At 54.6% G+C, this 13103-nt stretch overlaps 1 protein-coding gene and 1 non-coding gene across 2 annotated transcripts in view; one reads left to right on the top strand and one right to left on the bottom strand.

Annotated features, from left to right (window-relative positions):
* ALPL (alkaline phosphatase, biomineralization associated) overlaps window positions 1–3641 on the bottom strand; it is a 58156-nt gene extending 54515 nt beyond the window's left edge. The window contains exon 1 of the mRNA XM_028513639.2: window positions 3485–3641. The gene's annotated coding sequence lies outside the window, so the exon portion shown is untranslated. The remainder of the gene's footprint in view (window positions 1–3484) is intronic.
* Window positions 3642–12343: 8702 nt separating this feature from the next.
* LOC114498241 lies at window positions 12344–12449 on the top strand. Its single transcript, XR_003684685.1, has one exon. It is a non-coding gene; the product is annotated as a U6 spliceosomal RNA (small nuclear RNA).
* The last annotated feature ends 654 nt before the right edge of the window (window positions 12450–13103 follow it).

The raw sequence follows: 13103 nt of genomic DNA, 5'->3' as shown, positions 1-13103 counted from the left end.
AAATCGAATGCAAACAATTGATTTCATGCCACAGTGAGGTTGAGAATTTCAACATGGAACACTTTAAGCATGTTTTTCTGGGAGCAATTACGAAATGTCGGGGGGTGGTATGGGGAGGTAGGAAAATATGGACACTAGTCTGGAATGTTCTCTGGACACTGAGCATCCCATCAGAGCTGTGGAGGGCCTGCTAGGAACCCGGCACTCAGAGAGGCGAAGTGACCTGCCTCCGGCCACTCAGCTATCATCGGAGCCCAAGATGCTGCCCCCAAAGCCAGTGTTCCCCTGCTATCTCTAGGCCTCTGTAACCTGAACAGGGCCTTCCCTCTGGCCTTCACGATCGCCCGTGTGATAAAGAAAAACGCAGCCAACATTGACCCACGAGGAATAGTAACATCTCAAGAACAATCCCCAACACGGGCTCAGCCCGATGAGGGATGATCTTGTGCATCCCTCACAGCAATCTGCTGAGTGCCTATCATTAACCCACACGACACAGGATTCCCTTATCTGAAGCTCAGCAAAGTGACTTGCCCAGGGTCACCACAGGCGAGCTGGGAATGGACCTCCCATCTATTGCCCCCAGCTGCCCTCCGAAAGTGAGGACATCTCTAGAAGGGAAAACAAAACAAAAGAAAACAAAACAGAAACACACCGCACAGCCCAGCGCAGCCAAGGCGAGGGAGCTGAGTTAGCATTCCTGTGGTCGCGTGGAGATGTCTGAGCGCTGGTTCTCAGCCCAGCTCGCTCTCTCCCCGCAAGGTTCCCTTTGGGCTCTGGGGTTTGTATTAATAACTCCAGTTTCTATTTCAAGGTGAGAACTCCAGACTGTGCCTCTGGGTCCTTTCCCCGGACGAAGAGGCCTCGTCCGCAGAGACGGTTACGACACGGAGATCGCTGTGCCTGGAATTCTAGACACCCGGGCTCCGGCCGGCGCCGGCTCCCCCGGCAGCGCGCATGTCCTCGGGCAAGCTGTGTCTCCTCTCCAAGACCTGCTTCTTCCACTGCGAAGCTAGGACCACATCGACCTTGCCAGGAAGGTCGGGTATGTGAGCCACAGAACAGGCAGGGCTTGAGTCTGGGCTCCCCCCATATCCAGGCTGGGACACATCGAGGCCCAAGGACAGGCAGAGGGACAGGCCCTGTGGAGTAGGACCCATTCACAGGACGGAGTCCGGGCTCCTGGGCAAGGCTGTGTTTGGGGTGGTAGGTGTCCGAGTGTGGGCGGGGGCACAGGCCACCCTATGACGCAGCCCATCGGGGAATGAGCGGAGCCTGGACGAAGGTGGGTGACGGGTTTCCAGGGTCGGGCAGTGACATAACCGTACACCTGGTCTCAGCGTGGCATCTTCTGCCAAGATCAGAGTCAACGATAGCCAGTCCTCGCTTAAGCACAGGTGCCAGCTGAACACGTGGCACACACTAGGCTAGACCCCAACACCCGACGGGGACTGTTTACTGGTCTCCTCAGCCTACAGCAGGAGCTGGAGGCAGGACAGGGGACAGAGCTCATTCCAGGTCACACAGGAGTTTGCCTTGTCTGTTAGTGAGGACCAAACGTTGACTGATCAATTTTATATGTGTTATTGCATTTTAAAAAAGTATTTATTGGTTTGAGAAAGAGAGAGAGAGAGAGAGAAACACCGGTGTGTGGCTCCACCTGTCCACGCACTCACTGGTGGATTCTGGCAGGTCCACCAGCAGCCTTGGCACACAGAGTCCACGCGCCACCCTCCTGAGCCACTCGGCCAGAGCTGCTATTGCACTTTAATCCCTTTCCTTGTGAACTGCTCCGTTCCAATTCTAAAATGTCCATTGCAGAGCCTGAAAAGTGTGTTATGCTATTGTCTGAATGCCCACTCTCTGGGAAGAGGGTGTTTGTCTGCCTCGCTTACTGCTAGGTTCCCAGCACGAAAACAGGGCTGTTAAGTTTTGTGTCTGGCCTCAATTCCGTTTTATTCCTTACAATGACGGTCGCAGCGGAGAGGCACAGTCCCCATTTTACAGGTGGCACCACAGACATGGACACCCAAGCTTGTCTCTCTCCAGAGGCCTCTCCTGCTTGGGGAATGCAGAGGTGTGGAGTTCGGGAAGAACCAGGAGGCAGAGGGCCAAGGGCAGGGGCATGGGGTGCAGTGGGTGGGAAGGGGACAACGGGGGGAGGGGCGGGGAAGGACTACAGATTTGAAGAGGGCAGGTTTGGGGGGTGGCAGGAGGCAGGACTGAGCCCTGGAGGGGCGGGAAGGAGGAATCAAGGTTCAGCCCCTCATCTCCTGGGCATTAGAGTGGGAAGTAGGAGGCTAAGGTTGCAGGGTTTATTCTGGGTTTGAATCCTGGTCCCTATTTGCTTACTTTCTTAACTCCTCGGTTAAGTTCTCTAAGCCTCCTCACCCTCCCCATTTGTAAACATTGTGATGCAGGTAAGGTGCTGGAGACAGCCTGGGACACAGTAGGTTCTCAAACAGTGGCGTCCTCTTCCCTGGGGTTCGAGCCAACTCCCGCCTCCCAGGGAAACCCCGCCCACCTGCGGAATCTGAGCTTTTCCCAGGACCCTAAAGGCCCTTCCCGGCTGAGAATCACCCAGTCTCTGGATCTCCAGGGTTTCCCCCTCTCCCAGCGCCATTAAGTGTTGAAAAGGGTCAGAAAAAGACAATGCGGGGGAACACAGGGCTTTCCTCAGCTTCCCACCCCACCATCGTAGACTATGCATTTAACACCTAGGTATCAGAACTGGGCACAGGAAGGAGCCCACCCTGAGCAACCCACTCACCTGCACACACGCCCAGAGGGGGGTCTCAGGCTCCCTCGCTTGGGGGGCTCCAGAGCTGTGACCCATGGCTGCTGTGTCCAACAACCCCACTCCCAATCACGCGCCCTGGGAAGCCCCCTCTCTTCTCCTCCAGCCGTTTCTGGACCCCAGCGCCTCCCTCCCTCTACTGCTCCCAGCTCTGGCCCAAAATTCTTTAGACCCCAGCGGGGCAGTCCAGCCCCCTCCCCTGGCGGTTGTGGCGAGATCTAGAGCGTATTAGGTGGGAGGCAAGAGAGGGCGCCAAGGCAGGGGCATGAGGTTGGCACCCTAAGATCTCCGACCAACGGAACACTGTAGGGGCTGCTCAGTCTCCGGGCACCTGGGGGAGGTGCCGGGAGCGAGGGTGGGGGTCCCAGGCAGTGTTCCAGGAGGTAGGAGAGCCCAGGACTGCATTGGGGGTTCCCTTAACTCGCGGACTCCGCGGGGGCCACATCCATCCAGCCGCCCCAGCGCACCAGCCGGGAGCCTTGGATGCGCGCGAGTACCAGAGCGGGACAAGTGGCTGGAGGTCCCGAACGGGCTGCCACGGGAGGTGTGGGGCGCGGAGGTCCCTTGTCCTGCCATTTATATCCCACTTCGCCGCCATCCCGTAGCTAGTGGAGGATATAGGAGGGGCTGGGGGTCGACCGAGTCCCCGGGGGTACGGGGAAGCTGTGGACAACGTCCAGTTCTTACCTGCGCAGAGTTCGTGGGTTAGAGTCTGTCCTGGCACGAGTGATGTGGGGTCGGTACGCTGGGCCTGAGGGCGCGAAGTGGCGGGAGCGCAACGCTGCCAGGGCCACCTCCCCCGCGGGCTTATAAAGGCGGCCGCGGGGCCTGAGCGCTGCCGGGGCAGCCCACCCCCACCCCGCCCCGGGCCCAGGCCCCGGGCCCTCCCCGCCCCCATCCCACCCCCATACCGCCCCCGCCCCGCCTCCGGCCGGAGCCTGGCCGCTGGGTCTGGCCACGCGGCCAGGGCGCCCCCTGCCGGGGATCTGGGCGCAGCCCCCGACTCCGCTCCCGCCCAGCGCGGGTTTGGAGCTGGCCACGGTGTCTCGCCTTCGGGTTCCTCTGCTCCTGATGCTCTCCCGCCCCATCCACCTCTGGGCTTCCCCGCGCAGCTGCCTCCCGACCTGCGCCTCCCCGCGAGCTCGGGCTCTGATTCCGGTCTCCGTACGTGTGTCCTTCTTGTCTACATCTTTACCTCCAACCTCATTTTGTTGTTGTGGGTGTCTTTCTGGCGCCCTCTGTCCTGTCCGCCCCTCTCCATGTACCTATGTGTCTATTCCCTGTCTTTTGGGGGGTCTCTTTCTCCCTTCATCTCTGTCCACGTGTCCCTCTCTCTCCGTTTCTGTCCACCTGTGTCTCTTCCTCTCTTCCCTGCCCTCGCACTGTCTCTCTGACTAGGCCTGGAGGAAGCCAAGGGAAACCTAGGAGGGGTGGCTTGGGGAGGGGCACCTCCCTGGACAGGGGCTACTCCCTCTTTTCTCCTTAGAAAGGAGTGGGGCCAGCCAGGACTCCTGCTGACTGCATCCCAGCCAGAGCCCGGGGCGTGTCTTCTGGGTGACGGAGGAGGAGAGAGCTCACAGTCCCCAGGCAGCGGAGCCAGTCCAGGTTCAAGAGTCCCCCCTGGTGTCCTTGGGCAAGTCGCTTGACCTCTGTGGGCTCTCCTGCCCCTTAACAAGCGAAAACCTTCCCCCCTGGCTTCCCTTACCACGTGGTGCGAGAGTCATATGAGACAGTGGTTGAAAAGTGCACAGGAAACCGTAAAATTCTGCATCAGTGGGGGAGGGAGCGTGAACAGGAGGGGACTGAGGCCAGCACAGAGGAGAGAAGGGGTCAGCGCCCGCAGAACCAGTGCCAGCCCAGAGTCTCCCCTCTACCCAGGCATCTTGCACCCACGATCCCCCACCAACCCCGCTGCGCGGAGGAGAACACAGAGGCCCAGAGAGAGCGCGCATGTGTCTCGTAGGCCCGACTGGGACCGGAACTGGAGCCCAGCACCAGCAGCCAAGAAAGCCTCTGTATGTATTCTGCTTTCCTCTTGTGTTTTTAGCAACTGATACTGTTTATTTACAGGAGGGGTGTAAAGTTTCCTTTTTGATATAAGTTTCTATTTTTAAAAAGTGAATCAAAACGTTGAGTGAGTATTTATATATTTAATGAGTTAGGTTTTTATGGCAAAAAAAAAAAAAACCATGGAGGTGGTAAGGGAATGAAGTTTAGGAAATACAACATCTTTGCACAAGAAATGCTGGGTGAGAGCACCCCGAGCCCAGAACCTGGGAGGGGCTGTGTGACTGCTCACTAACTCCAAGGGAGTGTTTAGGGTACCCGGCAACTTGAGATGATGCCGTCATCAGTGACCCCACGCATGGGAAGTCTGCCTGTCATGGCCTAGAGGAAGGAGGCTGAGAGGCTGAACCAGCAGAGGATTGGGGGGACCCCATCCCACCTATCATAGGCCCCCAGCATCTGCCCCTGACTTGTGATCTCCCCAAGTCTACGAGGGATGGGCACTTCTGATTGGGCCATATGGCCACTATTGGGTTCCCTGTGTGGAGTGATTTCCTCCTAGGGATCCACACCCCATCCCCGCCCCCGCCCACCTTGGGAGTCCAGGGATTGGTTGTCAGCAAGAAGGACTGTTACCTGGCCAGACCTGCCACCTCCTCCCTCACCCCTCCTACCCTGCCCCGGGGCTCTGCCCCCACGGAGAATTCAGCTGTGGAAAGAACACGCAGCAGCCATCACCTCTGCTCCCAGGGCGCCACCCCCTCGCCCACCCGTGCCATCAACACAGTGGAAAGGAGGCCTGGGCCGGAAACTGGAAGCCCCAGCTTCCAGCTGTGTCCTAGCTTCCAGGCTGAGCTGAGAAGTCACTTTTCCTGTCCCAGCTCAGATTCCCTCCGGGCGGCTGAACCAAACCATCTCCGACCCAGCCCAGGTTCCAGGATCCCAGGCCCACTCGGCCGGTAGAAAGTAGTTCATTACATCAGATTTTTCTATCCTCAATGTACCCTGCCTGTCTCTGGGGCTCTGGAGCCTTATTTTAAAAAATAAGCAAATGAGACGACTTGACCTCCAAGCCCCCATCGCTCTATGAGCTGATGGCCTCATTTGGTTCGCACAACAGTTCTGCAAGGCGGATAGGGCAGGCACTTAAAATCCCTATTAGAATGAGAAAACCAAAGGCCAGAGACGTGTGTTACTGAAAGGTCAGGGTCAGAGCTGGGGCCTTTTTCTCCTCGTGCACTTATTCCATATTTATTAAGTGTCCCCGCCTTGATCGAGGCCTGGAGCTCACCAGGAACGAGAAGCTGAGTTTGAGGTAAGATGGCCAGGAGCGCCAGCGTTTCCATTCTCATTGCCACCGAGCCCTGGGGAGCCCTCTACAGTGAGCGATGCCGGAATGGTGAGCCCGGGCTGGGAGGGGGGTGGTGGCTGTTGGGCCCTCGGTGGTGAGGGATACCCGAGAGAAGAAGAAAACTCTGAGGCCTGTGTCCAGGGAGCAGCCAGGGGTCGGCTGCGGGAAGGAGGAAGGAGAGGCTGCCTGAAACCGAGGTGGATATTGAAGGAGGAGGGGTCTGGAAACCCTCAGCCTGTCTTTGACCCTTGGGTAGGAAGGATCACCTTATCTCAAGCCCAGACGTAACCCAAGGTTCAGCTTCCGACTCTCTGAGCCACCTCCAGCTCCACCCTCAGAAAATTAATGACACAATGGAAGGGACTAAGAAAACCAGGGCGATGTCATTACAAGCAACAAGGACGCTGCCCAGCGTAACGGAACACTGACTCCGTGTGCCGCCTCCGCCTACTGAGCGCTTTGTTTGTATTTACCCGTCCAGTCCTCACGACAGCCCTGCAGACTAGGGACTTCCACTCCCACTTTACAGATGAGGGGACTGAGGCACGCACAAGCTGCCATCGCAGAAGTGCCTGCCTGCCTGGTGCGAAGCTCATCACCTGTGTAAGACTGCGTTCGCTCTTCTCTGCAACCCGGAGGCGGCGTCCCTAACACCACCCTCACTTTTGTTGAGCGCCTGCTGTGTGCCAGGCACTGTTTTAGGAACTGGGGACACGAGTGATCAAATCAAAGATTTCTGTCCTCGCAGACCCACCCTGCTTGTGAGGGCAGACAGATAACAAACGATCAACATTATAAGTACGTCAATTATATACTAAGTTAGACCGTGACAAGGAAATGGATGAAGAGCTAGCTATAAGAAGGAATAGGAGTGTTGAGGGGGCAGATTGTGGCATTAAATAGGGTATTCAGGTGAGAAGATGAGATTGGAGCAAAGACAAAGGGGAGAGAGCCCCCGGAGACCACCCAGAGAGTCAGAGGAGACCCCAGCCTGCCCAGGTCTGCAGCCTGGGCTTCTGAGCAGGGCGCAGAGCCCTCCGAGAAGCAGCTCTGACCCTGAGCCTCGTCCCAGCCCCGGCTTTGGCCCCAGTCCTAGGTTTACCCTCCAATGCTGCCCCAGCGCATGTCCTTATCCCTCCTGAGCCTCGCCCTGGCTGCAGTGCTCCTCTCCCTGGTTAGTCCTCTCTCTCAGACTGGCTGATCCTCAGTGCACCTTCTCTCCTGCGCTGGCTCCGCCCTCACCCCAGGCTCCACCCCGAAGTCAGCCCTGTGCTCCCACCCTAGGAGCTGGCCAGGCCCTGGCCCAGCTGGTCATCCTCCAGCCCCAGCTCCCACTCAAGGAAGCCCTCCTCACAAAGGCCTGGGGAGCTCGCCATGTGAGAAAACCCCATTGTCCAGGGAACAATGTCCCCATTTTCTCCTTTATTTCTAAAGGGACTTGTGAGCAGGCTCCGAGCTCCAACAGGGAGCGTGTTGCTTCCCATTCTTAGCCCTAGAGAAGGCTGCTGGCCAAGAGGAAGGGTCAAGGCCTGCTACTGGGGGCTGGATTCCAGCAGCCAGAGCAGATTCGGGCAGGTCCATCTGCACGGAAGCAGGAAAGAAAATGTCCCTAGTAAGCAGGGAAAGAGCTTAGCTGTACCCAGATGGCAGAGAGAAGATCCACCCCCCCCCCCCAAACACACACACGCAGGGCTTTCCTCATCTCTGATTAAGTCTTCCTGAAGGTTCCTCCTCCCTCCTGCCTGTGCATCAGGCTGTCCACCCCTCTCCCTGTCGGAGACGGGCCTTGGAGATGCTCCGCCTGGGGGCTGTGCCGCTGTAGCATCCCACTTCCTGCTAGATTCCAGTTCTTTGACCCGAGGATACTTTGGGCTTGTACAATGGCGGGCTGATATTGGCCAGATTGGGGATTACTTTAGCAATATTCTTAAAGGCTTGGGGGTTGTCTAATCTGTTCGCTTCCAGTCAAATACACGGAGACCATGCCCATATCTTTGCGCTCAGAACAAGACTTGGGGATACCTATCTCCTGACAATCGGCGTTGGGCTCAATGCATCCCCCTGCCCTCAGGTTAATGGATGGCCTTGACCTTGGCATGTCAAAGCCACAGCAGCAGGGGTGGAGAGATAGTGCTAGTGGGCCTCTTGTCCACTGTCTGCATCCTAGCAGAAGTACGAGAATAGGAGTTGTTGAGTCTCCTTGTCAGATAAAGAATGCCTAGTGGGATGTGATTGGGAGAGACCTGAGGAATCTTCAGTTTCGTATCCTGCCACGTCTCCCACCTCCTGGCCTCTGCCTACACCATGTACAGCTTGGCGTAGAGAATTCCGCTTCTGGGCTGCAACCCTGGACTCAGCATCAGCTTGGATTGCAGCCCAAGTGAAAAGGGTCTCTCTTAGCAAAGCCCCCAGTGTTTCCTCTCTCCTTCCAAGCAGGCCCATTCAGAAGAATCACATCTCTTCCTTGTAGGAATTTAAATGACTAAAAAATGGTTAGCTATTCCAAAATCCCAAAAATTTCCCACGAGGCTTCTAAAAAGCAGCCTTGCAGGCACCTGGGTTGAATTCCAAGATTCAACAGACAGCGTGGATGCAACTCCTTCCTTCCAGCCTGGGGCTGGGGTCCACCCCGGCTCTGCCTTCCTCCATAGCCCCGCCTGCAGTGGAGGATCTATTACTTGCAACATCCCACTTCTGGACTCAGTTTCTTTATCAGTTTGCAACTTGTAGGTAATAGAAAATCCAGCCCTGGCTGGCGTAGCTCAGTGGATTGAGCGTGGGCTGCGAACCAAAGTGTCGCAGGTTCAATTCCCAGCCAGGGTACATGCCTGGGTTGCAGGCCGTGACCCCCAGCAACTGCACATTGATGTTTCTCTCTCTCTCTATATATATATCCCTCCCTTCCCTCTCTAAAAATAAATAAATAAAAATCTTTTAAAAAAAGAAAATCCAACTTACTAGCCTATTTTTGGAAATAGAGGAAATCTAAATGGTCCATGAAATGAAAAGTCTACCCTCTCAGAGAAGTTTCTCCCAGTGGCTCCGGTGATATAATTAGGGCAGTTCCTCTCTTTCCAGCTCTCAGCTCCTCTTCCTCCCTCTTGGCCCCAAACTCACCCAGGTGGAGGTTCCCAGGTGACATATGGAAGTCATCTATAATACATCAAAAGCGTGGAAATCCACTTCCCCAAACAAACACGAATATTGGAATGGAGTGTCGCAAGCCAAACCTCCCTCAGGGGCTCCCTGGTCCAGTCACCACAATGACTGATGGAAACCAGTTGACCTCCCGGCTGGAGACGGGGTGGGGTCCAGCTCACCCAGTCCGCTCTGAAGGGCGAAGAGGGCAGTGGGTGCTGGGGAGGCAGCTCACGAATGTTCCCCGCTCAGAGACTTGAAGACTTAGGCAAGTAAGTACCTACCCTCTTGCATTTAGAAGCTTTATCCTTGCCAAAGCATTTGAAGTAAATAATAATAAAAATATTTTATATGTGTAAAGCACAATGTTTTAAAATCTATAAATCATCTATGCTCAAGCCAGCAAGGTTCACTGCAAAAAGACAAATTAAACTAAAATACCCTGGAATCTCATCACATAGAGATAGCCCACTGAACACCTTGGTATTTATCTTTTCATGTTTCAGAACAAAACAAAAACTCTGCAAGAATTCAGAACTCGGAGTTCTGCAGGATACCTACTGAGGGCCTCTGGCTGGTCTCAACACGGAAGCACCTTTCCCAGTATGGTGCTGATTTTTAAGTCCTCCGAAAGCATCATCTCCTTTTCTCCTCTGGGTAGGGGTTATTATGATCCCCACTGCACAGATAATGAAACAGGGGCTTGGAGACCAAGTCAGGAGCAGGCAGCAGGACAGGGCTCGAAGCCCAGGCCCCGAACCATGGTGCCATAGGGTCTCCACCCGGGAGAGGGAGGATGCACTGCGGCTGCTCGTTCACCAAGTGCCCAGCAAGCACTTTTGGAAGGTGAGAGTGGCCATGGGCCGCACCTCCAAGACAGTCCAGTCCCTTCCTAGCTTCCCCCTAGGGGGTTCCAGAGGTCTCTGGGCACTCAAAGCAAGGAAGACCAATGGGTTTAATGTTTACCACCCCAAAGTGCAGTGTCATGGAAACCCAGGGACTCCGGCCTCTCCCACTGCCTCTGGAGATAGGGGTGGGTGCTCAGGGCAGGGCGGGCAGAGGGCAAACACTCGACCTCAGCTGCCAGCTCCTCCAGTTTTCTCTGTGGGTGCAGGACTGGAGTGAGCACGTGATGGGTGGGCTCAGGCCTCCTCCCAGCCGTCACAACCAAAAACACTGCAGGAATGGACAGTGGCCCAGACTCTGAAGTCAGACTGCCTTGGTTCAAATCTGGCTCCACCTAGCTGTGTGACCTTGAGCAGGTGAGCCCATCTGTGCCTCAGTTTCTTCACTGTGGAATGGGAATAATAACACCTACCACACAGAGTTGTTGAAAGGTTCAAATAAGATAACCCATATAAACCCTTTGGAAGAATGTATGGCACAGAATAAACATTCAATAAATATTAGCTATTGCTATTACTATTTTATCAGATATCTGTATTGATGAGAATTCCAGTTGCAGGTAACAGAAAGCACCCTTATTGGACTAACAGAAAAGAGGAATTTATTAAAAGAAATTTGCCCATGACAGTCAAAGGCCAGGAGGTAGCCAGGCTCCAGAGACACGGGAAGGTCATTGGCCAATCCACACCGTTTCCTATTTCTGAGTTTCCACTCTCTGCACTTGTTTCATTCTCTTCCCTCTGCAGACCCACTTTCTCCTCTTCCCAGTCTTTGCAATGGGATCTGGCTCCCCAGCGTTGCCTAGCAAGTGCATTAATGCATTGTGGCTCCAGGGCCCAGGAGAGTCCATTGGATTGGTCCAGCTGGGTCACATGTCCCCTCCTTCTCCAATGAACTGCAAATGGGGGCGGGGTCATGCAGTGCCAACATGGAAGCTCCTAGAGAAGGGACTGGCCTGTGAATGGGACTGAACAGCCCAGATGGTGAGATGCCATTATCCCATTTCCTTCTGTCATAAGCCACTTTTACTCGGTTCTCAAACTGAGAGGGCACACTCAGCTTTACCACACTTGGAGGGTCTGCTGCTCTTACACCAGTAGGTCTAGACAGCCATCCCAGCACACCTCCACTTATCTGGACACAGCTCACTGGATCGGGTCCAGCCAGTGCCTGGCCCCCACCATCAGGATACTGAACTCAGAAGCTCTGATGAGAGGGCAGTTTTGACCAAGAGAGATGAAAGGTCAGATTCTCCTAGGTGTGGAAGTCATGTGGGACTAGGTGGAGCCCGAGGAAGCTGGGCATGGTGGCTGAGAGAGAGGAAAGGACAGCAGTCCGTCAGAGAAACCGAGGTGAGGGCAGCCTGTGGTCCTGGACACTGAGCAAGTAGCTCCAGCCTCCTTTGTCCCGGTTCCCACTTCCAGCACCAGAGGGTCCCCGCAGAGTTTGACTTTCCTGAACCCAAGGAGATACCTGGGATTGCTAGTGACAGCCTCGCAATCTCTCCCCACCCAAGTTTTTGTTTTGTGTTAGCAAAAATACCCTGCCCATGAAAATTCACTTCCCTATTTCTCCCTAAAATGAGCAGCAAATAATCCAACTTTCTTATTTCTCCAGAGAAAGAAGGCACAACCAACCCACTCCCGTATTTCTCCTACGTAAAGCCCATGCGCATGTGCCCATGTGTGCCTAGAGCTTGGAGCAGAATCACATCCATTTAAGGTCACTTTTAAAGCTGGTTGACACCACAATACTCTCCTTGTCCTAATATCATCTGACCTCCCCCGGGGGGGAAGAAACAGAAAGCAACTTGCCCAAAATGTCCTGTAGAAACAATTACAGGGCCACCAACCCCAGAGCGTGGGCACCGCTTCCCTGAGGGCAGCAGGGACAGGGCAGTGGAGGGTGGAGCGGGGCTTTCTCCAGGCCCGGGCTGGTCTTGGTATGTCAAAGCAGAGCTGGAGTAGGACCTTCAGGAAAATATTTTCTCCGGAGTACCAATCTCCATGCTTCTGCACTTATTTAGACACAGAAGCTGTTCACAGACCAGGCAACCACTCACTGCAAGGGAGGTGGGTCAGAATCTGCCATGTGTGCTGCCTACCGAGCTCTCTTTCCCCCGCCGTGCCTAAAAAGTTCAACCAGTGCTCGCTTTGGCAGCACATAGGCCAAAATTGGAACGACACAGAGACGATTAGTGCGGCCCTGCGCAAGGATGACGCGCAAATTCCTGAAGCGTTCCATATTAAAAAAAAAAAGTTCAACCAAGACCTGGCTCCATCCTCGTCTGTCATCCAGCAAATCTTCAACAAATTACATTAAATTGCATAATTAAATTATACACACACGGGTCCCTCCTTTGCAGGAGGCGACGATAACAGTGAAATTTTATTTCCTTACTCATCAGATGACAGAGTAGGACAAGGCATGGCCTTGGGCCTCACACCGCTCTGATGGACGAGGAATGAGGTGTCTCGTAGCTGTGGTGTGTGATGATATTCCTTATTCTCGGGCTATTATCCACCTGTATTTCCTGATCTCTTCACATCCTCAACAGAGAGGGTTTGTGTGGAGTAAATTCTCATCGTTTCTTGCTGAGAACCCAGCTAATGCCGGGCAATGGGACAGGTACCTGACCAGCTGGCTAAAAGGCTGAAGTCAGACTGACAGATGACATATCAGCATCCTGCACCTGGGCTTAGTGAGAGTCTCTGGGCAGAGCCCGGCCTTCCTCCCACCCTCCTTCCACCCTCCCTTAGCAACCAAGAGTTAGGTTAAAAAAGGTGCCCCGGGGCAACAGGGAAGTAGAAGAAACCTCCAAATCCAAACAAACCCAAGAACAAAAGTCCGTGTTGACAATCTTACCCAGAATTTTGCAATCAGTACACTTAAAATTCAGAAGTA

The sequence above is a fragment of the Phyllostomus discolor genome, chromosome 5, assembly GCF_004126475.2.
Source record: "Phyllostomus discolor isolate MPI-MPIP mPhyDis1 chromosome 5, mPhyDis1.pri.v3, whole genome shotgun sequence".
Lineage (NCBI taxonomy): Eukaryota > Metazoa > Chordata > Mammalia > Chiroptera > Phyllostomidae > Phyllostomus > Phyllostomus discolor.
This window is presented reverse-complemented; position numbering and strand designations above follow the sequence as displayed.